The sequence below is a fragment of the Nomascus leucogenys genome, chromosome 15, assembly GCF_006542625.1.
Source record: "Nomascus leucogenys isolate Asia chromosome 15, Asia_NLE_v1, whole genome shotgun sequence".
In the NCBI taxonomy this organism is placed as follows: domain Eukaryota; kingdom Metazoa; phylum Chordata; class Mammalia; order Primates; family Hylobatidae; genus Nomascus; species Nomascus leucogenys.
The window spans coordinates 16,908,359-16,933,624 of NC_044395.1; the positions used below are offsets into that span (position 1 = coordinate 16,908,359).

Genomic DNA, 25,266 nt, shown 5'->3' on the forward strand with positions numbered 1-25,266 from the left:
GGCCCCTGTCCCTTCCTACAAGCTCTGCCCCTAATAGTAAGAGCCAATTTCTTGAGCACTCACCATGAGCTAAGCCTCCCATGGGGTCAGTCTCTAATCACCATTTTCCCATGTGAGGAAATAGACTCAGGAGCTGAGTGCAGAGATATGCTCCAAGTCGCGTCACAGGCAGGGTTGCCGAGCCAGGATTTACATCTTCACATTCAAAGTTCGTCGTCATGAATTTTGACTCTTGGGGACTGGGCTGAGGAGGGAGTGGTACTGCTCCTGCCAGGGCCAGAGTTGGATGGGGCTTGAAAAGGGGGTTCATGGCAACAGATCTATGGTTCAGGTGAGGACCATCCCCCCTAGCTCCCCACCTGGCTCTAGCTGAAAATGACAACTACAACTGGAGCTGGCTCCTGCGCCCACGACACAGCCATTCATGCTTTTGGTGCACATTCCCCTTAATTACCAAGGCTACCAATTAACGTGGGCTGCTGTGTCTGGTGCTGGGTTATTTTCTCCTATTTTTCCGTTCCTCGGGGTTTACTATTGTAGAGAGACACCAGGTCTGTCACTGTGTCTGTCTTGCTCCCTTCCCACCCTAACCAGAGGGAAACCGAAAAGCAACAGCTGATGGCAAATCCGCTCCGGCGCTTGCACGCCCCCTCGGCCGCAGTCTCCTGTTGCTTCTCGACGCTTGACCGCCCTTTGGAAAAATCTCTCCGCCCCTCGAGAGGAGAGAGGAGCAGAGGACGCGCGCGAGCACGGAGCGGGAGGACGGGCAGGGAGAGGAGGAGAGGGGGTCTGCGCGCGGCCGCTACCCGGAAGCCAGCGGACGGCAGCACGGAGTGGGCTGTCCCCGAGCCCAGCCCCGAGCGAGCCCCCGCCCCCGCCCCCGCAGGACGCGCCTCCCAGCCCGCCCGACTCCTAGGAGGAGGGGAGGCGGGAAAGGAGCTCAAGCCTCACCCACCGCCCTGCCCCCAGCCCCGCCACTCCCAGGCTCCTCGGGACTCGGCGGGTCCTCCAGGAAGTCTCGGAGGGGACCGGCTGTGCAGGTAGGCGGCTGGGGAGGTGGGTAAAGTTGGCTCCTTTTTCCGAGGAGGGGCGAGGCTCGGTGGGGACCCATCTCTGGAGCGCCGGGAGCGCCGGGTTTTGTTTGTTCAGTGGGTGTGTGCGGTCCTCCGCGGTCAGCTGCGCCGCGGTCCCCGCCTGGGCAGCGGGAAACCGGGCTGGGGATGTAAACAAGGAGATCGGCGTCGGAAGAGAGAGGAACCTCTAGGGGAGGCAGGCTGTGGCGCTGGGGGTGACGCTGGTGGCTGGGAATTGCTCTCGGTGCTGCCTTGAGCTTGGGGTCAGGGTTTTCAGGAGAAGGGGAAAGGGCTGCGCCCACCCTTTATCCATGAGGAGTTTTCCCTTTGTTACTTGGAAGCTGTGGACACTTGGTGGAGCGTGGGGAATTACGGACGAGGGCGTGTGGCTGGGTGTGAGTGTGGACATATGAGCGACACAAAATGGAACTTGCTGGTTTGGTGCTTGGGGAAGGTGGGGCTGGGCAGTGGGCACAGGATGGGGGCGCAGGGAAAGAAGGATTCTAGCGCTCAGGGATTCATGAGAGTGCATCATTTTTTTCCCTCCTTCTTGTCTATCCATCCAATCCTGTTTCCTTTCCGGGGGGCCCTGGGGTCCGCCATTGCCCCCTTTCCCCAGCAGGGCTGGCCCTGGCAGAGCCTCCCCTATTGTGTCTCCCGGGCTTCCGTGGAGAGTTGGGTGTGCAGCCTGGGGCTCCCAGCGCTGGCTTCTGGCTCTTACAAGTGGTGGCTAGTAGAGGAGACACCCGAGGGTGGGAGCTGGGAGCAGCCTCGCTGGAAACATGGGCCTGCCTCATTACCTGCTGCAAGCCTGCACGTTCGCGGGACCGTGGCCACTGGAGGCTTCTCCCCACCAGTGTGCCCTCTGCCACTACTTCCTTTGTCTCTGTGGCTTCGTACTCTCTGGCTGGGCTAAGATTTCCAGCTTTGAAGATGGATCAGTGGGCATCTCAGGCCCTCTCTGAAAGGAGCCCCCTCTGGGGATCCAGCCACCCTCATATTATGGACGTGTATGTCTACGTCCGCAACTTAGCCTTTTGCACGTGACTTGCCTGGTCGTTGCCATGGAAACTCCTCCATTTCTCAGCCTCCCTCTTTCTCCTGCCCATTCCTCACCTCCATATCTCCTCCCCTCCCCCCAATATGGTTGCCTAGATACTGGTTATCCCTGGCTAGGAGACCTAGATATCTGGCTCCTACACGCAATTGCAGTGGCCCCTTACTCACACCACCCACTTCACACACACTGCACATCACCAACACCACAAACACATACAGACATATACCACACTATGCAATCAACACACCCTCACACTCACACCACACATACATGTACATCATACCTATACACACATACACACCAAACACACCGCATATATACCGCACCACCACAAACCACCTACAATGCTACACTGACACCCTACACTTGCACTGTGCATGCACACACACACACACACACACACACACACACACTACATCTAAATAAGTCTCAGGCTGGGCTGAGGCAGGGGAGAGAGAGGGCAGTTTCCTTCCTTATCCAGCCACCTCTCTAGGGGTGTAGAGGGGAAGATATGGAGGCTCAGGAAGCCCAGAAGGAAAACCCTAACATCTCCCTGGGAACCCTGCAGAGGAAGGTGGAGGGAAAGGCACTGTCAGATTCCCTCAAAAGAGGAGCCCCTTCCCTAAACCTGGAAGGGAAGGTTGGATAAAGAGTGGGCGCAGCCCTTTTCCCTTCTCAAAGCCCTAGTCCGGAGCTCCAGGTGTTAACGAGAGCCATTCCCAGGTGCTGGGCTCCAGAGGCTGGGCACTGACCAGAATTTCAATCTGTCCACTGCCGCTGCTCTCCTCCCTGACCCAGAGAAAGCCTGAGGCTCTGGGAGTCATCCTCACCAGCAGAGGATCAGGCCAGCTCTGGGATCATTGGAGGCTCTGAGCCCCCACAAAGGAGAGAAGGAAAAGTGGTTACAGTCCCAGGAAGGCCGAGGAGGCCAGGCCAGGGAGGCAGGAAGGGGAGGGAAACCAGAAAGAGGGAAGGAGAGGGGCCACAGGAGTCAAGAAAGCGAAAGTTAGGGCTACCCGCCCTTGCCTGGGGTTCAGGCCACCCTCTCTTCCTGGCATGTTTTCCTGCTTGCCCCTTGGCTCCTCCAAACAGATCTGTGCATCTAGGAGAGGAAGCGGGTGTGCAAAGGGCTCTAGGCTTGCCAGGGTTCTCCCAAGACGTGTGGCTTCTATGGTTGTCAGACGGTAGGCGCCTGGGGGAAGCATTTCCTTCCTGGCTTCCAGCGGATCTTCACACTGACCTGAGGATCTTCACACTGACCTGAGGACCGGTTTCATTCAATCCTTCAAAGAACTGTTTGAAGTGTCTACTGTGTATTAATTGCTGGGGACATGAAGGTGAGGAGGGAGACACAGTCCCTGACATCGAAATCCTAGGTTTCTCAGAGCCGGAAGAGGCCTTGAGGGAGCATCCAGTCGGAACACAGTGGGGGAAACTGAGGCTCAGCAGTCACATGGCCAGTAACTGAGGCCTTCTAACTCCTCAGCCAGGATTTTGGCCTTCACACTGCCTGTCCTGCATCCCTTGCTTTCTTTTCTCAGTCACCATCAGACATGGTGGGTTGATGGAACCCTTTGGAGGGAGAGCCTTTGGTCGGCTGGTGACTGGGACGCCCTTCCAAAATGAGGGTCCCTTAGTGGGCGGGTACAACTGGGAGCCTACTTCACTATGTTTTCTTGGAAGGCAAGGCTGGAAGCTGTGGCAAGGAGACGGGGGAGAAGGGGCAGTTTCCTAGACCCTGGAAATTCCCTGACAGCCTTGGGGGAGTCAGCCCACCCCGATCTCCCCTAAATAAGAACACCTCATCTCTTCCTCCCAACCTTGTTGGACTTAGTCGGCTGCCATCTGGATGGCAGACTGTGCCAGGTAGCCCCCCAAGACTCCCCTTCGAACAAATCACCTTCTGAGCACCCTGGAGGAAGCAAACCAGTCACAAAAGGCACAGCCCCAAGGAGGCAGGCGAGCCTGAAGTGGAAAGGCTGGGTTCTAGCCCCAGCTCTGCCCCTGAGCTGCTGTGCTACGGAAAGGCAAATGTGTTTATTGCGCAAATAACCCTTTGGATGCAAACTGGGCTTCTGGTGAAATCCAGAAATGGCTTAGACAGCTCTTCAGCAACTGAAAGCCTTTCAGATTTTAGACCTTTGTTTCCGCATCTGTCAATATGGGGTTTAGATTCATGATTTCCAAGGCATGTCTTCCTCTAAATTTGTGTGGATTATACAATCTTGAAATAGATCCCTTGTCTCTCCAGGTACCAAATAGTACTCATTATTTCATAATACAGGGCTGCAGCTGAGCTGAGCAGGAAGGGGCTGGGCTCTGGTTACCCTGGAGAAAGTCTCCTTTTCACCCAGTGTGGCAGAAGGTGCCCAAGAAGCTGAAACCAAGTTTTTCCTTTAGGGCCGAGGGAGCCGGCTCCTCCTGGACGCTGTGGTCTACCTCGCCTTTTCTACCAGGCTGCACACTGGAGGCGGAGCGGGGGAGGGGTCTTTAAAGAGTTGTTCCGTGGAGGAGACAACTGGAGAGGACTGGGCTGTCATTTTGGAGGTCCGTGAAATCTTATGCAGGGAGAACCCCTGGCCAGCTGGAGAGTTGCAACGAGAGGAGCCGGTCGGGAACACAGTGCTCTGACACTGTCCCTGATGAGAGGCAGGACATCTCCGGCCGAAACAAAAGCATGGAACCAATTTGGCAGCGTCGTCTCTGCTCCAGAATCCGGGGAGGGAGAGGTCCCGACCTGGGAAGGGATGAAGCCAGCTTGGAGGCTGCGCAGGAACATGTTTGTTACAAAGATGTGGGAGGGAGTTCACAGCCTGGGAAGGGGGCTGGGGCCCCATGGACCAGACTGGGGCCATGGGAATGGGGCTGCCCCAGCTCAGAATATCTGATGTGGGCAGAGAGGGCCAAGGATGAGGGGATGTAGGTAGAATGACAGTGACCCCCATGCAGCTGGAGGACAAAGCCAGGCCCACACTGAGAGACCAGGGGCTAAGGTTTCAAACTCCCTCGTTCACCCTTTTAATAAATGTTCCCCTCATATGTCAGGCAGGCCCTGTGGGCTTCTGAGGTTTCTCCTTCTCTGGAGCCCTCCTGCTCAGGTAGATCAATGGGCTTGTCCTGTTCCGTCCTCTCCCCCACTGTCCACCTCATGTCCACATCCTACCAGGAGGCCCTGCGACCTTCTTCCTCCATAGGAAGAGCCTCTCCATGCAATCACAGGTGCACTTACACTCTCACACACGTTCCCTTCCTCACACATACATCATCTCCCACACCCGACAGGGAGGCAGGGGCTCACACATTCCCACACGCCCTCTCACCTCGCCCGAAGAGCTGCAGTCTCTCAGACCATGGTGATGGCCTGTGAACGTCCACCCTCTCAGCCCACTCCATTTTACCCATTGATGTTACAGCTCAGGTCCAGCTTTGCCACTCCTCTGCTCAAAAACCTCCCTAGGCTCACCAGTGCCTATTAATAAGCACAGGTACGTGGTGCAGGCACTCCAGGCTCAGTGTGACCTGGCTGCAGCCACCTCTGTAGGCACCTTCTTCAGATGGTCATCCGAAGCCTGGTACTGTCTCACCCGCTGCCTGAGCTCAGGCCCTTGCTGGAATGTGCCGAGTAGAGGGTGACAGTCTTTGTAGACACACAAACTTGGATTCTAAACTGGATTCGGATGCTTCCTAGATTTATTCACTTTCCTAAACCTCGGTTTCCTTACCTGTCAAATGAGTGTGAGGACAGTATGAGGTGAGCTGTGTAAAGGGCTCAGCATGCTGCCTAGCATGGAGTAAACACCCAGGAGATATCAGCTGCTGTAATAATGATAGTAATGACACATTATTAGGATTATTAGAATGGCATTATTATTGTTATATCATCCTTTGCGGCTCCTCCTGTGTTTATTCTTTCAAGTAATTATTCCATATTCCCAATAAACAGGCATTAAAATTCCCAATAAACAAACTCATATACCGTGAATGTCCTGTCAGTTCTTCCTTGAGAGCTCACACCTGCATTTTAGCTGCGGATGGACACGACCCACCTCCCCCCACCCTGCCCGCTCCACTGCGCCTCCTCTCAATGGCAGGTCTGTTCTCCCCACAGTGCCTGGCACGGTGTCAGACACGTGGAGAAAGCCCAGTGAGCAGTACGTGTGCTGTGACACGCATGGGGAAGAGTCCTCACCACCAGGAGGTGTGGACACCCGGTTGCCCTTCCCGGCTGTCTCCCATACCCCGGTGCACACCACACATTCCCAAGATGCACATCCCTTCATTACCATGCGTCATCTCAGTCTCCCACTTGCTTTGGTAGAGTCTAGAAACTAAGAATTTGACCTCATCTGAGGTCTGAGAGATGCTTAAAAGCTGAAGTCAAAGGAGAGAGGCTGATTCGTCACAGCATTTTGGTAGCTGGGATTTGACAGAGACACAGAGATTAGAAATGAGGCAATGGAGGACGGAGGATGCTGAGAAAGTTTTAAATGCCTGAAAAATTCCCTACAGATCCTTTGGTTGTTCTGAGCTTAGAATGGATTCGACGTAAAGGGATAATGATGCTGAAGTGTCCTTTCATTCACACATCAACATTTATTGAGCGGCTGCTGTGCTCAGTGCCAGGGATCCAGAGATGGCCAGGGTGTGCCTGTGCTCCCAGGGAGCTATGGTGTGATGGGGACATACACTGGTGACAGCCCTATGTGGGAAGGGGTGTAGGCCTTGGCTCTGTGGGGATGAGGATGCACTGAGGGGAGGGAGGGGATAATGTGTTTCCTGAAACAGAGACAGAGTCAGGTCAACAGCCCCCTCCTCTAAAGGCAGGGCACATTTCTGGGTATCCAGGCCTGTGGGTCAGGGTTCATCTTCATGCCACTTCTACCCCTAAAAGGGAGACAATATGAAATTGTGCAAAGTGCCCTGTAGGCTGAAACATGCAGGCCAGAGCTGTCCTTCTAAAGAGGTAGGTAGAGAGAGCAAAGGGGGCTGCCTGGTGCTGTGGCCTGGCTGTGGGCAGGGTGGCGTGGGCCTGGCTTCTGGGTTCCTGGCCCTGGCAGCTGCTCTGGGTTTCTGTGTCTGCTGCTGGGACTGCTGTCTGTCCTGTCTTGAATGGGCCTTTGTCAGCAGGTGTGTGGGGGAGGTGATCCCATCCTGGCCTGACTCCATCACGCCCTGCTGGGGCGTGCAGCCTGCTGGGGCCCCAGCCTGTGGCTTCTGTGCAATACCACTCACCACTGAGACTCTCTGGAGCCAGACTGAGATCTCCTGGGGAACCAGAGGGGCCTCAGCCCCTGTGCTGGCAGGCAGGAGGCCTGAATCCCACTCTGACTCCCTCTGGGCAAGGCGCGGCATTGGCCTGTGCCTGAGTTGGCCTCGCAGTACTGTTCTGTGTGCCTGCTTCTGAGGGCTGTTGTGAGAAGTCCATGGGTAATGGCTGGGATGCCACAGTGTCACGGCTGTCAGTGACGGTGAGGTGACAGCAAGACCTGGGAAGGGGGCTCGGGCCGTGAGAATGGGGCTGTCCCAGTTCAGAATATCTGATGTAGGCAGAGAGGGCCAAGGATGAGGGGATGTGGTTGGAATGACAGTGACCCGCATGCAGCGGTAGGGCAAAGCCAGGCCTGCACTGAAAGACTGGGGGCTAAGTTCTCTCCACCATGCCTCCGCTCATGGTCCAGCTTGGGATCTTTCCAGGGAGACTTCCAGAAAACAGGCCTGGGTTTGTGATTTGTGAATTCCGTTTCTGTTTCTGAGGAAGAGGCCTTATTTCTTTTCACAGTCAGTTATTTTCTCACTCTCTCTCTCTCTGTCTCTCTTCTTCTTCTTCTTTTTCCTCTATCCAAGTTTCTCTTCCCTAGAAAGAACTTCATGTTTTCATGTTAAAGATAAAGGTGCCTCCAGGTTAAAAATAAGTCCTGCTATATGACAAGAGAGTTTTGCCCCTCCTGCTCTACCCTGTGCAGCCGGGCTGAGTTGGGTCTGGGCCGGTTGAGTCCAGGGGACCTGACGACTCAGCCTCCGGCACCCTAGCAGTGGGAGTGCCCCTCTTCCATGAATAAGGGATGGAGGGGCAGCATTCCAGCCATTGGGCTACTGAAGGCGCCTGACTGGAGAGGGAAAGGCCACCCTGGGAGGTGTCAGCCACAGTGATGCTCTGGGTGGAGGTGCCCTGTCATGCTCCTAGACTGTCCAGCTGCCTTCCTGGCAGCTTGGGGAATTCAGCAGTGTCTGCAGCCTCCTTGAGCTGTGGACTGCTGGAATTTCACCACCCTCTGCTCTGTCCTTTCCTTTGCCAGTCTCTGTCCAGTCTCCTCATCAGCTCCTCTCTGGAACATTGCTGGCTGGGCGGGGCAGGCAATCATTTCAAGTTAGGCGATTTAACAATAATTGATGCTTAATTGTTTATTTGATGGGCATTTAAAATGCAAATTGAAGGAACTGGGTGCATTTTCCACTGATGGATCTGTGGCCTCTGGTCAACCCAAAGCACTTGTTTTAAAAGGCAGCTTTAAAAGCCCTTGATGGTTGTTTGTTTGCTCTGTGGCTCTGAACCAGAGAAGCCCAGCTCCTGTTACAGATTCACCAAACGCCGGGAAGGTGAGCAGGAGCCAGAGTGCTGGGATGGGGTTGAGGATTGCTTTTAACTGAATTTTTGAATTTTTATTATTTTTCTACGAATAGACTATCTTTTTAGAACAGTTAGATTTACAGAAAACTTGGGCAGATTGTATGAGTTCCAATTTTCTCCCCTGGCATGCAGTTTCTGCTATTGTTACGATCTTACATTAGGGTGGTACATTTGTTACAATTAATGAACAAATATTGGTACAATAATATTTACTAACATTGACACTTTATTAAAATGTCGTTCGTTTGTACCTTATGTCCTTTTTCTGTTCTAGGATCCCATCCAGGATACCACACTCCATTGAGTCGTGCCTCTTTAGGTGCCTCTGGGTGGTGACCATTTCTCAGGCTTCCCAGGACTTTGACAGTTCTGAGGGTCACCGGTCTGGTGTATTGTAGGATGTGGTCCTGTTGGGATTTGTCCGATGCTCTCCTCATGATTAGACTGGAGTGATGGGTTTTAGGGAGGAAGATCACAGAGGAAAAGTGTTGTTTTCATCACATCACACCAAGATGATACAATCAGCATGATTCATTGCTGTTGACATTGACAGGACTGGGTTTTCCATCCCTTTCATGCCCCCCACGCAGCACAGTTTCAAGGCCTGGTGACTGGAGCTGTGTTCTCTCCGCTCCTCGAGACAAACATACCAATCCATCAGCCAGCAGTTTCGGCCGTCCTAACCATCCCAGGTGAGGACAGATCATGGGGTAGCACAAAGACTTTTCTGATAGGAGAATCTTAATGAAGTGAGCATGAAACAGAATGTGCTATGTGCCAAATTAGTGCCAACAACAGGCAATAGGCGCTCTTGGAGTCTGGAGAAAGGGGTCTACGTGGAGTGGCAGCTGGACAAAGGTAGCATTTATTAACCTTGGCTGCACATCAGAATGAGTGGGGGAGATTCTCAAAATTACCGATGTCTTGCCCTTGGCTATACCGCCCAGGTTTAGAGCTGAATGTGGCTGAGTTGATATCCAGGCATCTTTTTTCTTTCTTTCTTTTTTTTTTTTCTGAAGCTGTTCATGTGATCCTAAGGTACAACCAGAGTTGAGAACTGGAATAAACAAGGAAGGGAAGGGCATTGTAAGTAGAAGGAACAGAATATACAAAGGCACGCAGTTAGAGACACACGTGGCAGAAGATGGAACATAGACCATCTTAGCGGAAAATAATGAGAAGACACTGGAGGGGTAGGAGAGAGGTACACTTAGAGGTTTTCATACGCCAAAAATAAGTTTGGATTTTAAAAAACTAAATAGGACATAGAGGCACCACTGAATGCCTTTGAGTTTGGGAGGGAGGTATTGGGAATACACTTTAGAAAGGTTACTCCTGCAGTAATCAGTGTCCAGGACAGAGGGGAAGGAGGAGGTTAAAGATGCATCCAGCTACTGCATTATTAGGTAAGTTACCCAGAGGAGTGATGGAAAGAACGTTCTGATTAGAGAGATACTGCAAGTGCGAGCATGGCTAGGACTTTGCCACAGATGCAGTGTGGAGATGGGGAAGGAGAGAGGAACCCCTGGAAACTTGGTGAGGCCGTAAGCTCTGTCAGGCAGGGAGGCAGGGACTGTGTCTGTCTTGCTCACTGCAGTGCCCTCAGTGATGAGTGAAGTGCCTGGAAAAACATTAGGCCATCAATAAATATTTGTTAACTTGGTTACTGGAAGGATAAGGGTGCCATTGTTTCCAAAATTACACCTTGTTCCAAAAGTACTCTCTTTCTCCCCCAGTTTCTCCACCTAAATGCAGGCAAATTTCTCTGCTGTGGAAAGCAATCTGATTAAATAACTCAGGGCAGGATATAAATGACTGTTAGGACTGGGAGTATTTCTCTTGTAGTGATGTCGTGACATTTAAACGTCTCTCCTTGGGAAGAATTGTTGTGGAGGCAGATACATTTTTGAGTAGGGGTGGCCTTTATTTCGATTCTACACCCTCATCTAATTCTGAGCCATACCAGAAAAAAAGGTGATCTGCAGCTTTGCAGCCCACGGTGAAAGGCTGCCGGCTAGTAGTTCTGTTGGCATCCACCCTGAGCTGAGCTCTAGTGGACAGAATAGCCTACAACTGGTCTGGGACTCCATCCAGTACTCAGCATAAATGCACTGGTATTCTGCTAGGCAAAGTGCAGCAGGGCATTCAGCAGCTATGAGATGGACAGAGGCTGAGAGGGACACAGGAGTGCCTGTGCTGATGCCAGAGCTCAGCGGGGACTGATGGGGCATCACTGGGAACAGCTGGGATCCGACAATGGGTAACAGACATGCCACGACCTCTCCTCTTAACAGGCCCCAGGGTCCCAGCCTTACCCCAACCTCAGTCATAGTCAGCAGAACACAGTTGGGCAAGAAAATGTGAAAGGAGGAAAAAGGGGATAATGCTTGCCAAAGTTTGAAAAGCTGTATTTTGGGTTATTCTTCCCTGGCCTGGGTAAGAACACCCTCAAGTGAGCCCAGCTTAGGGTCAACATTTTTTTTCCCATCACCTATACCCATTTTCCCCCCAGTTTTTTTTAGTATGGTAAAATACACATAACATAAAATGTACTATGATTTTTAAGTGTACATTTCAGCGGCGAGGTAAATATATCCATATTGTTGTGGAACCATCACCACCATCCATCTCCAGAACTCCGATCGTCTTGTGAAACTGAAACTCCATACCCATTAAACACTCACTCCACATTTCCCCTCCCCAGAGCCCCTGGCAACCACCATTCTCCTTTTTGTCTCTGATTTTGACCACTCTACGGGCCTTATATAAGTGGAATCATATGGTACTTGTCCTTCTGTGACTGGCTTATTTCACTTAGCATCACGTCCTCAAGGTTCATCCATGTTGTTGCTGGAACCAATAAGGACATGAAAAGATGCTCAGCCTCACCACAGGCACTCTTTTTTGTTTTTTGAGATGGAGTCTTGTTCTGTCACCCGGGCTGGAGTGCAATGGCACAATCTCACTGCAACCTCCACCTCCTGGGTTCAAGCAATTCTCCTGCCTCAGCCTCCTGGGTAGCTGAAACTACAGGCACGCACCACCACGCCTGGCTAATTTTTTTGTATTTTAGTAGAGATGGAGTTTCACCATGTTGGCCAGACAGGTCTCAAACTCTTGACCTCAGGTGATCCACCCGCTTCGATCTCCCAAAGTGCTGGGATTACAGGCATGACCCACCGTGCCTGGCCAGGATGTTCAACCTCACCACAAGCATTCTTATGTTCCTCCTCAGTCTCTGTCCATCTCACAGCTGCTGGGCACAAGATTCATCCATGTGTTGGAATTTCTTTCCTTTTTAAGGTTGAATAATATTCCTTTATGTGTATATACCACATTTTGCTTATCCATTAATCCGCTGATGAACACCTGGGTTGCTTCTGTGTTTTAGCTGTTGTGAATAATGCTGCTATGAACATGGGTTTACAAATATCTCTTCAAGGCTCTATTTCCAATTCTTCTGGGTATATATCCAGAGGTGGAATTGCTGGATCATATGGGAATTCTATTTTTAATATTTTAAGGAACCACTCTACTGTTTTCCATGGCAGCTGTGCATTTTACATTCCTAGCAACAGTGCACAATGGTTCCAATTTCTCCACATCCTCATCAACACTTGTTATTTTCTTTCTTTCTTTTTTTTATAGCAGCTATCCTAATGGATATGAGGTGGTACTCATTGTAGTTTTGATTTGCATTTTCCTAATTATTATTGAGGTTGAGCATCTTTTCATGTGCTTATTGGCCATTTGTATATCTTCTTTGGAGAAATGTTAGTTCAAGTAATTTGCTCATTTTTGAATTGGATTGTTTGCTTTTTTTGTTGTTGAGTTTTAGGAGGTCTCTATTAATTCCTTATCAGATGTATGATTTGAAAATATTTCCTTCCACTCTGTGGTATATTTGATCTGTTGATTGTGTCTTTTGATGCACAACATTTTTACATTTTTATAAAGTCTAATTTTTCGGCCAGGCGCGGTGACTCATGTCTGTAATCCCAGCACTTTGGGAGGCCAAGGCCGGAGGTCAGGAGTTCCAGACCAGCCTGACTCACATGGAGAAACCCTGTCTCTACTAAAAATACAAAAATTGGCTGGGTTTGGTGGTGGGCGCCTGTAATCCCAGCTACTCAGGAAGCTGAGGCAGGAGAATTGCTTGAACCCCGGAGGTGGAGATTACAGTGAGCCGAGATTGAACCGTTGCACTCCAGCCTGGGCGACAGGGTGAGACTCCATCTCAAAAAAAAAAGTCCACTGTGTCTATTTTTTTCTTTTGTTGCCTGTGCCTTTATTGTCATATTCAAGAAACCATTGCCATATCCAATGTCATAAAGCTTTTGCTGTGTTTTTTTCTAAGAGTTTTAAGTTTTAGGTTTTACGTGTAGGTCATGGATCCAGTTAGGTTAAATTTTGTGTATGGCGTTAAGTAAGGGTCTACCTTTATTCTTTTGCATGTGTACATCTGGTTTTCCTGGCACTTACTTATTGAAAAGACTGTCTTTTCCCCATTGAATGGTCTTGGCACCCAAGTCAAAAATCTTTTGGCCACATCTGTGGGGGTTACTTCTGGACTTTATCCTACTCTATTGGTGTATATATGTCTGTTCTTATGTCACACACTAGTAAATTTTGAAATCAGGAAGCTTGAGTCCTTCAGCTTTGTTCTTTTTCAGGATTTTTTTGGCTATCCAGGGTCCCTTGAGATTCCATATGAATTTTAGCATATGTTTTTCTGTTTCTACAAACAAATGTCATTGGGATTTTGATAGGGATTGCATTAAATCTATAGATCATTTTGGATAGTATTAATTTCTTAAAAATATTAGGTCTTTCACTCTACAAACATGGACTATTTTTTCCGTGTATTTACATCTTCTTTAATTTTTTTGAGAAATGTTTCTATTGCATGAGTTTCTCATCATCTTGGTTAATTTCTAAATATTTTATTCTTTTTGATATTATGATATGGAGTTGTTTTTTTAGTTTCTTCTTCAGATTTTTAATTGTTAATGTATAGAAATACAATTGTTTTTTGTGTGTTGACCTTGTGTCCTGCTACATTGCAGAATTTATTAGTTCTTACAGTTTTTATGTGTGATCTTTAGGGTTTCCTATGTATAAGATGATACCATCTGTGAACAGAGATCATTTTACTTCTTCCTTTCCAATTTGGATGCCTTTTACTTATTTGTTTATTTTGCATAGTTGCTCTGGCTAGGACTTCCAATACTGTGTTAAATAGAAATGGTGAAAGGGGATATCCTTGCCTTGTTCCTGATGTTAGAGGAAAAGCTTTAAGTCTTTCACCATTGAGTGTGATGTTTGTTGTGGGTTTTTTTTTTTTTTTAAACTTATGGCTTGTATTATGTTGAGGTAGTTTCCTTCTATTCCTAATTTGTTGAATGTTTTCCTCATGGGAGGATGTTGACGTCAAATGCTTTTTCTGCATCAATTGAGATGATCATGTGGTTTTTTACCCTCTGTTTTGCTAATGTGGTATATTATATTGATTGATTTTCATATGTTGAACCATTTTTGCATTCCAGGAATAAATTGGGGCCTCCAATTTTATTTCCCGTAGTTCCTGCCCATTTCCACATGTGCCAGGGAGGCAGCAAGAAAGAGTGGAAGGTGCATGGCACCAGCAGAATTAGTGACAGTTCCAGGTATGCTTTTGTTAGCTGTTGGGCCTTGGGCAATAGTATAAGCCTGAGCCTCTCCTTTTCTAATCTGTAAAATGGCAGCAATAACCAACATCCCATGGAGTTGTGATGTTTCTTTGAGCTAATGGTTGTAATGTTGTTTGGTGAATAAGGTGTCTTATAAATGATTGGCGTTATTAACATCATCACATCATCATCATCATCATCATCCCCTTTGACCAATGTGGGCAGGGAACAGGAATATGCAACATGTAAGACACAGCAGCTCCCCTTTCTCTTTTGACAGTGACAGATACACTGAATGGCCCAGGGCTGAGGGACAAGAGTTCGTATCTTGATACATCTTGCCGTGACCTCCTCAACCCAAGGAGGCTGGAGGAACAGGGCCATCTTAGGAACAGCACTTTGATTTTGCAGAAGTCCATTTGGCCCTGCCTGTGTGTCTCAGGGCCCAACCCTTCTAGAGAGATACCCTGAAGGGGCCCTTTGTGGGAGGCAGTGGCTTCTCCTCGAATGACCTTGGTGAAGGAAGAAGATTGGACATGGTGACCAGAGGAGGTGGCTGAGGACCTTGTGGGCTGGGCCTCAGTCTGGGATAGCCGCAGGCTTCTGGTCTCTTTCCAGCAGAGACACTGTGTCTTCTGGGCAGCGGCCCTGTAGCCAGGGAAGGGTGTGAGATGTTTTCTCCCAGGAACAGTAGCTGTCTGTTGACTTTTCCTTCTCAGACCCTGCCCTGGTGCATTTTCCTGTCTCTGCTTTTTGGCGCATCTGTGTGAGTGTGGCACGCAGGGCATGGTGGAGGCACCCAGGGCAGCCGAGGCCTCAGAAGGAGGAGGATGACGTGAGGGCTTGCTTGATGCTTCCTCCAAAGCCAATTCTCTTCTCTCAGCAGCCTCCACCTCTCCTGGCTTCACCACCTGTGTCCCTCCTTCCCATTTTCCAGCTCAGTTTCTGCGGGGACTTGGCCCCTGGGCCAGCCTCTTCCCGTCTTGAAGCCTCTTTCTTTCTCTTTCCTTTGCCTGCTTCTGCCACTTCCTCTGGGGCATCGCCTTTTCAGTTTCTCCTCCTCCGGGTTTTCTGTCCTCTCCTGCTGCCTCATGTCCTCTGCCTGTCTTGCTTCTGTGTCTCTCATGGGGGCGCCCTCAGTTTGGGCCTGGGAAGATATGTCCCTTGCTTTAGCTGTCCCAGCCAGATGTGTCCTCCGTGGGCCACATGTCTGCAGCTCTGGATGACATAGGCTGTTTGTCTTGAGGCAGGAAAAGGCAGTGGCTGGGAGCTGGTGTCAGCTGTGGGCCCGAGGCCCCGCCACACCCTGTGACCGCACGAGGCCCCTCCACACCCTGTGACCACACAAGGACCCTGGAGCCTTCCAGTGGTTGGAGGACAATGTTAAAAGGAAGGGAAGGGGGAGGAAGTAACTGGGGCCCTCTCCCTAGCCCCCATCTCTGTTTATCTTTTCATTTTCCTGGAAAAGGTAGAAATGAAGGAGGAAGCCAAGGACAGAGTTGGGGAGTGATACAGTAATGATACTAACAGGTGATGCTTCACCAGCGGTTACTATTCGCCAGGCTGTACTCAGCTCCGTCCACAGGCCGTCTCTTTTCATTGCAAATGACAGCAACAGAACTCCATCTAGTTGAGTCGAAGCAGGGGTATCAGTTTACAGAGCCAGACTCAGGAAGGGTGTGGCCCTCTGGTTTGGGAACACAGGAGCCTGAGGCACAGCTAGGAAGCTCTCTGGGCCCCTCCTCCCTGCCTCTCTCCCCTGCCAGCTCTGTACCTGTCAACCTGTCAGCTGTTGGCCGACTTCTCCCCCAACAGACTCCTCCTCCTAACATCCGGCAAGACACTGAGGTCTTTCCTACCGTGTCTTTTAGCTACAGGGGAGGAGCTGAGATTGGCAGTCTCCCGTAGACCAGCCGGGTTGGAGTGGGGGCAGAGCAGCTCCCTTCCAAAAGGGGATGCCATTCACAGAAGAGGAGACTGATGTGGGCACAAAGGACACCTCATCTGACCCTCACTGCTCCCAAGATGCATGCTGTTATGCCAATCTTGCAGTTGCAGAAGCCAAGACTCTGAGAAGCCAAGTAACGCTGCTGAGGCCACAGAGCCACTGAGTGGCAGAGAGGAGGGAGAGCTGAGTGCTCAGAGCAAGGACCCTGGAGCCAGGTTGCTTGAGGTTGAATCTAGGCTCTGCTACTTTCTAGTTCTGGAATTTTGGGCAGCTTACTTAATCTTTCTGGCCTCAGTCTGCCCATCTGTGTAAAGGGAATGATCGTAATAATAGCTGCTTCTTAGGACTATTATAAGGGTAGAATGAGTTATATAACCATTTGAACAACACTTGGCATGGCATTAGCACCTTACGAATGTTACATGTTGTTATCAGGGTGTTTTACAGTTTGCAAAGAACCTTCACACGTGTTATCTCACTTGACCTTGGTCATAGCCTTGGAAAGTGGACAAGGGAACGGACTGGCAGATTCTGCACTGATTCTGCGCTGCGCGCACCCCATGCTCTCACCCACGGCCTAATCAGCTGCAGAGTTCTGTAGCCTGTTTTTAAAAATCCCCTACCCAAGTAAACAGCTCTCTGTCCAACAAGTGAGTATCAGTGCTTTCTCAGGGGTGAGCCGGCAGGACTGTACATTCTGCTGTCTCTCTAGCGTGCAAATATATATGAAGCTAGAGCTGCTGGAAGCTTAGTAAATGTTCATCCAGAGGTGGGAGCCCCTGCATTGTGGTTCTCCGCGCAGAGCTCTCTCAGGTAGCTGTGTCTTGCTGCCTCAGCCTCCTGGACTGGGATGGGAATGAGAAAACAGGGTGGCAGCTATCTAGAGAAGGTGGGCCCTTCAAAGAGCCACAGTGCAGGTGGCCCCTCATGGCTCTTTGCCCCCAAGTGGATGTGATCCCTCCCGGTGAGGTGGGGCCTGAGGGCTGGAGTTTGGGGCTGGCTCTGGGATAGAGGGAAACCTACTCATAGCAGGAAGACTCCCTGCCCTCCACCAACAGCCAGGCAGACAGAGCAGGGCTGAAGTCCAGAATCCTGCACTTATTCTCCAGGGCACCTCTCTTTCCCTGCCTCAGTTTCTTTCCCTGTAAAATGCTTTTGACGATAACAAAAGGCCTTCGGCAGACACGGAGCCCAACTCCTCACTCTCTCACACAGGGGAGCAAGCAGGTGATGAAAACAGGCCTCTCCCATGACCCCAGCTGTGCAGTGAGGGTGAGCTTGGTGCAGGTGGCTATTGCTATAGTGTGGATCTGAGTAGTGTACGACCAGACTAAGGATGCAAACAGGGAAGCTCCGGACTCAAAATTATCACAGACAGACTGGACAGTACTGGGAGAGAGGTGGGATCTTTATATTCCTAAGACCTTAGCAAGTCTTACTGTTTGGAAGGAAAATAGGGGGAGGACAGTCTGATTTATTTGTGCTAAGCAAGAGCTTTTGGAGACAAGGGACTGGCTCCGAAGGCTTTTTAAGGCCTCCTTAGGTCTTGGATTTCATGAAAGGGCCACACGTGCACATTATCAGTGTTACCATCGGGTTATATTTAAGGATTAAGTGAGAATAAATATTTAAAGCACTAAGAATAGTGCCTGGCCTGTATCGTTTGTCGTGATTATAATTATTACCTCTTGTATCTAATACAGACCCCCAGACTGGGCCTCAAGTGTGGGTTTTCATCTCAGAATTTTTAATTCCTCTAGTTTCTTCTGTGGCAGCCATAGAAGGGCTCCTATGATGCAGGCTGACCTCTGTGTCCAGCCTTCTGGTTCAAGGCTGCTGCCTGGGAAATGTGCAGTGTGAGTCAGGGGTGTGCTTTGTAAAGGCACAAGGAGCTCCAACCCCGGACCTCCCTCCTCAGGGGATTCACATTCGCCCGCCAGTGGCTCCACAGTGTCCTGCCAAACTGGGTGTGGCTGGACCTGGGGTCGGGACACACTGGCTTGGGGCGGGGGTCTTGTACAGTGTCTAGGAGGCAGGAGCTGTATCTCATAGCCACATAAGCAAAGGGACTTTTGAGCAGCCTCCCAGAAGGGGTTGAAAATGATGCAGAATCGTCAGGGTGTGGTGGCTCACATCTGTAATCCCAGCACTTTGGGAGGCTGAGTTGGGCGGATCACGGGAGGTCAGGAGTTGGAGACCACCCTGGCCAATATGGTGAAACCCCGTCTCTACTAAAAATACAAAACTTAGCTGGGCGTGGTGGCTCGCACCTGTAGTCCCAGCTACTTGGGAGGCTGAGGCAGGAGAATCGCTTGAGCCTGGGAGGAAGAGGTTGCAGTGAGCCAAGATTGCGCCACTGCACACTCCAGCCTGGTGACAGAGCGAGACTGTCTTTAAAAAAAAAAAAAAGAAAGAAAGAAAGAAAGAAAAAGAAAATGAAGCAGAATCGACCCTCCGTTTTACAAAAACAGAGGACGAACCTGGGCCATGACTCTGGGTCCCTGTGGCTTAGGAACTTTGACAGGAGAGTGTTTAGGGCACAGACTTGGGGGTGTGAGGCTGAGTGTGGTCCTTACCCCTGTTTCCAAGCTGGTGGTCACATGAGACCCAAGGTGAGAGGAGAAAGCAGCACTGACATGGAGAAGGAGTGAGGGGTGCCGGGCTCAGCCAGGAGGGACCCTGGGAAAGCCCCCCTGGAGCTCTGCTCGCCATACATCCCCCAAGTGGATGATGACTGTCCTTTTGTCCTTCATTTTCCTTTTAATCCTGCAAGAGAACTTCAGCCAAAGCATCTGAGACAGGAAGCAGAAAAAGGAGGGACAGTTTGGAGAGGAAAAACGCAGCTGTGTGTGAGTGGGGAGGTACTTTGGTTGGATGCCAAGGGCACCAGGATGCCCCAGCATGGATGGGAAGCAGGGGAATGCTGGAGTGGGGCTGGGGTGGGGTGCCAAGGAAGGTCAAGGAGAAGAACATCCAGCCTCTCTAGTACTGAGGCCTCTCTGGGATTCTTTATCTTTTGTCTGAAAGCATTATGAGGCTTACATTCCCATAAAAATAAAACACATTCCAAAGCCAAGGCCAGGGTTTGGGCATTCTCTGCTGGTTTGTACTGACCACTCCCCCAAGTCCCATTCATGAGCATGGAGAATAGAGAACTAATGGTAAAGCTGATAGTCTGCAGGCATGGCCCTTTCATGGCAACAGAGGGCTAAGGAGGCCTTAAAAAGCCTTTGGGGGCAGTCCTTTGTCTCCAAGAGGTCTTGCTTAGCACAAATAGATCAGACCACTCTCCCCCTATTTTCCTCCCGGACAGTAAGACTTGCTAAGGTCTTAAGAATATAAATATTCCACCTGGGCTGGGTGTGGTGGCTCACGCCTGTAATTCCAACACTTTGGGAGGCTGAGGTGGGCGGCTCATGAGGTCAAGAGATCGAGACCATCTTGGCCAACATGGTGAAACCCTGTCTCTACTAAAAATACAAAAATTAGCTGGGCATGGTGGCGCCTGCCTGTAATCCCAGCTACTCGGGAGGCTGAGACAGGAGAATCGCTTGAACCCAGGAAGCAGAGGTTGCAGTGAGCCAAGATCGCACCACTGCACTCCAGCCTGGGCTACAGAGCGAGACTCCATCTCAAAAAAAAAAAAAAAATACGCTTCTTTCCCAGTACATCTGACCAGTTTGTCTGTGACCTCCCTGTTTTCATTCTTAGTCTAACCTTACACAACGCAGATCCATGCTGCAGCAATAGCCACCTGCACGAAACTCACCACATTACCAGGGGATCATGGGAAAGACCTGTTCTCATCACCTGTTTACTCCCCTGTGTGAGATAGTGAGCATTTGGGCCCCATGCCTCCAGAAGACCCGTTCTAGACATGATTCCATCCCTCGCCTTCCCTGAAGCCAGCACTGTCACCTCCCATCTCCAATCCAAGGAGGCTGTCAGTGGCTTCCCTCCTGCCCTCTCATGTCCCTGGCCACCCCATTCCTGCAGGGCCTCACCTTCTGTGGCCCCAGCCGGGCTGCCCCATTTCCCTTTGGCATTGCTCAGCCTTCCTTCCCTCTGTTCCTGGCCGCTGCTCTGCCAGCCCTGTCCTGCCCACCTCCCAATCCCAGCACATCAGAACAGCAGTCAAGAGTGGGAAGTGTATATTCTGAGCCCTGCCCTGCCCCTAAATAGCTGGATGAATCAGGTACCTCATCTCTCTTTGGGCCCCAATTTTCACAAATAAAAAGCAGGAGCCCAATCACTGTAACCGACTGTGATGAATTCTGTGATGCTAACTCCATCTGGCAGACCTCACATCTTGGTTATACTCAATATATACACAGTCGAATCTTTTTTTAATAGACTTCTTGGTTGCAAAGATCTAGATACGTCATAGACTAAATCATATCCCTTTGCATATAATAATAGTCTAGGGTAACCGTTTAGACTAAACTGTGGGACCCAGGCATTCTGCGACCCCATAAAAGGCCCCATTCCGGGACGTTCTGTTTAAAGTGAGACCTCATCTTTCTTAGAGGGCATCCTGCTAAGACCCAGGCCTGGTGACCCCTCGGGGCTTGTCATCCATGGGCTGAGCCTGCAGGAAGGCAAGCAGGTGGGATGCCAGGGGAGGCGAGTGAAGCTTCAGGAGCAGGGGGAGGGAGGGATGAGGGTGAGATAATGAAGTTTCACTGTAATTTGGAGCCTCTGCATTTTCAAGAGAGGTTGTTTCTGAGTTATTTTCACAATGGAACTGGGTATTCTGATCTATCTCACTGCTGCGTGGAATCAAAAATAATAGAGCATGTTGCTATATCATCAACTAGTGGCTTCTCTTTCTGAGCAGTTTTTACCCAGCAATTAAGTGAAATTATGTGACTCAGTATGGGAAGATAATTGCCGGAGAAACTCTTCTGATTGCTTTCTCCCGCACATGCAGCCAGCAACCAAGCAGGAGGATCAGAGAGGAAAATTAACATGGAAGTGCTGCTTCCACCCAAAACCCCAGCTGCTTGCCAATGTGGAGATAAACGAGAGCACGGAAAGGAGAGGAAAAATGAACGGAAACAGAATTCGTTCTCATAATACACTCTAGAGGAGGCAGCAATGTGTGATTGGTTCCATTCTCCAGATGGGGAGAGTGGTCCAAATGGTCTAGAGGGGAAGAGTTGGGGAGCAAGAGAGTGAAGCAGCCAGGGAGTCCCCCACTCCAGCAGTGATGATTTCTCAGGGCCCCTGTGCTGGCAAGCCAGGTCCTCAGGCCCCCAGGCAAAGGTCCAGGGCCCAGTGCACATGTGGCGGTGCAGGCCCTGTTCCTGTGCCCTCTCCACTCACTTCAGCCTTGGATCTCCTTCCCCCAGTGACTCCTCCTTCCTCTCTTCCATCCACTCCTTAGACTCTCTCGCCCAGAACTGAGATTTATCACCACCCAGCCTCTTACCCTCCCCACCCCAGCCAGCCTCCAGCAGCCCAGCTTCCTCCCTGGAAGGAGGGAGAAAGGAATGTGTGGTCACTGGGAGGGTGGGAGGTGCAGAGGGGTGGTATATGAGATGGAAGGGAAGCCAAGCTGGGTGCAGCAGTGAGACAAAGGCATTCTGTGGCCCTTCAAAGGTTCTGTGTATGTACTTGGCCACTCGACTCAGGGGCAGCGCCAACAGTACCACCGATGAGATTTTTAAAAATGGGTTTAGGCCCCCCTCCTCCCCCTTCCTGCCACACCGAGGGGGCCGATGCTGAGGTGTGGTTGATGTAGCCCAGGCTGGGACAGCAGCTTGCAGGAGTAGAGAATTGGTCACTTTTCAAATTTGTGACAGTATTTCTTTTCACACTGTAACTTGATCAGAAATGTTTTCTTTAGAATACAAAGGCAGGTCTTAACTCTTTAGCTTGGCACTCAAGAGCCTCTGCAATCTGATTCCAACCATCTTATCTGAGTTCTCACCACCCATCCCGTCATGCTTTACTCCAACTGGGTTGTTCACTGTTTTGGAAGGTATCTTACACTAGAAATGGCAGCTATTTTGTAGGTTCCTGTCACAGCTCCCTTCTCGGCTAAGCAGACATTACTGGTGGATGAAGGCCATCTCCTGTCGGACCTCATTTGGGGAAGCCACTTTGGACGGCTACTACTGAATGAAATGCCTTAAGGCTCAACTTGAACTGATCTTGAACTTGAACTTGAATCCCATTTGTTATTCCTACTTTCTTTTTCCCCTCTCACTGCTTTTGCTCATGCTGTCTTCTCTACCAGAATGCCTTTCCTCTACTGTCTCCCTCCTCCTGTCTATCAAAATCCTACCCTGCTTTTAAGGTTCAGCTGGAATGTCAGCTCCTCCATGGAAACTTCCCTAGCTCCCTGTTGAGCTCTCTGCTCCCCTTCTCACTGTCTTTCTGGACTATTGTTGCATGGCGTCTGTACCTCTTGGGAAGTTCTCTTCATATTTGCTGGTGTATCAGAGCCCTTTGCCGCCAAATCCTACCTCTCCTTGGTAGCTGAGGCTGTATCTTGTTCACCTACTTATCCTTTGCAGAACCCAGAATAGTATGGCCCTTTCCAGGAGTTCAGTGTTTGCTTGTGTAATGGATTTGAACCTGAGCATCAATGGAGGTGATTGTTGGGGTTTGAAGGGAAGGCACAGCAGCAACCTGAACTGCTGCCCATTGTGCCTGGTGGCCCAGAGCCGTTGACATGTGCTTTCCCTATTCCCAGGGGCAGGAGGAGCCCTATTGCAAACACTGCAATCCCTCTTCCGGCTAGAGTTGGTCAAGAGGCCACTGTGGGAAGCCTGGTCCATTTGTCCTTCCCTCTCTCACCTCACATCCAATATTCACACCATGGCCCCTAAGATTTGAAGGCCTTAATGTGTTGTTTCATCTTCCTTCCACATCTTGACTCCAGTCTCCCTCCTCACTGGCTAAGCAAGGAGCAGGTGTAATTTGGAGATGGGACTTGGGCTAGGAAGCAGCAGTAAACTGGAGAAAGAAAGAGAGAAGGAGAGAGGGAGGGAGGGAGGGAGGTGTTTTACAGATAGCAGATTCTCAAAACTTACCTTATTTCATACTTTGATTGAAGATATTTTAGGACTGTATGACTGCCTGAATCATAAGGGGACTTTCCACTATAAAATAATTAATCCCAGGTTTATTATTACACAGCTTGGTTTAAAGAAGGAATGAAAATCATCCAAAATTAAGTCACCATTACTCTCCCCACACCTAACACTACCAAAAAGACAAAACAAAACAAAAACCCCATGAGATAACTGGGCCAGGCATGGTGGCTCATGCCTGAAATCCCAACACTTCAGGAGGCCGAGCCAGAAGGATCACTTGAGATCAGGAGTTCGAGACCCAGCCTGGCCAACATGGTGAAACCCTGTCTCTACTAAAAATACAAAAATTAGCTGGGCATGGTGGTGCATGTTTGTAGTTCCAGCTCCTAGGGAGGCTGAGGCAGGAGGATCACTCAGGAGGTGGAGGTTGCAATTGGCCGAGATTGTGTCACTGTACTCCAGCCTGAGTGACACAGTGAGACTTTATCTCAAACAAAACAAAACAAAAACTAGCACTGGAGTATGTGAAGCTTAGCCAGAACTTAAGCCATAGTTACTCTTAGAATGAACCCTCATTGACATTACTGCATTCTGTAGGCTAATCAGCATTGAGCCCAGCAAGGTTGCGAAGCCAAACCTGAGACTACCTGCATGAAGCCAAGAACCCTTGAGAGGGGCTAAAGTGATCTCAGATTGGTATCTGCTGCCCCCAGCCTCCATGAAAAAGCAAAGCAAATGCTCTCTGAAAGAACGTGTCCCATTTTAGGACTGCCAATTTCCCACAGATTAAAATCTAGCAAATATGAGCTCATAATCAAATATATTACCAAACACAGGAAAAAACAAGTCACTGTGATTGACAGGCACAGAAACAAAAAGTAGATTTTGACCCCCAAGGATTTAAGAGTTTGGAATTATCAGATACAGAATATAAAATAACTGTAAGAAATGTTGAAAGAATAAGAGATGAGAACACAAAATGAGTGAACAACAAAGACTCATTTGAAATTGCCTTTCAAAAATTTCAATTTCAAAAAGAACCAGATAGAACCTTTAGAAATTAATAATATGACCATTGAAACACAAAAGTAAATGACTAGGCTAAGCAGCAAATAAATATAGTTAAAAAGGAAGTCAGAAAATGGAAAACAAATATGAAATAATTACCTGGGATGTAGCACAGAGAAACAAGGAAGTGGAAAATATGAAAGAGCAGTTAAGTGATATGGAGAATAGAATGAGGATGTCTAACCTGCTTCTAGTCACAGTCTGAGAAAGAGAAAATGGGGAGAATGGAGGAGAGGCCATATTTGAAGAGATAATGGCTTAGAGTTTTTCATAATGATGAAAAGGATGAACCTATAGGTAAAGGACTTTCAAGTCTGATGAAACCCACAACAATCAGTTCTATGTTGTGTTTCAGACTTGTGATGAAACCCACAACAGCAAACACAAGAAGAAGAAACTAAAAGGAGGCAGAGAACAAAGATAGGGCATCTATAAAGGAATGATGATATAAGCAGCAGACTTCTCAACAGCAATCATGGAAGCCAGATAGCAGTGGAATAACATCTTAAAAGTGCAGAGCAAAAATAATTATCAGCCTAGAATTGTGTACATAGCCAAACTACCTTTCAAGGATAGGATTGTATTAGTTTTCTATTGCTGCATAACAAATGGTCACAGACCCAGCAGCTTAAAACAACACACATTTATTATGTCATGGTTTCTTTAGCTCAGAGGTCTGGCAGCACAGCTTAGCTGAATTTTCTGCTTCAGCATCATACCGAGCTACAGTCTAGGTGCTGGCTAAGGTTGTGGTCTGATAAGAGAATTGACTGGGGA

At 49.5% G+C, this 25,266-nt stretch overlaps 1 protein-coding gene across 3 annotated transcripts in view; it reads left to right on the forward strand.

Moving 5' to 3' along the window:
• Positions 1-454: 454 nt before the first annotated feature.
• FXYD6 (FXYD domain containing ion transport regulator 6) overlaps positions 455-25,266 on the forward strand; it is a 39,998-nt gene continuing 15,186 nt past the window's right edge. For 2 of the 3 annotated variants that reach the window (XM_003253205.3, XM_012495929.2), the window contains exon 1: positions 455-1,040. The gene's annotated coding sequence lies outside the window, so the exon portion shown is untranslated. Of the gene's footprint in view, positions 1,041-9,268; positions 9,454-25,266 lie in introns of those variants that run through there. The other variant, XM_030829655.1, reaches the window with a different exon arrangement.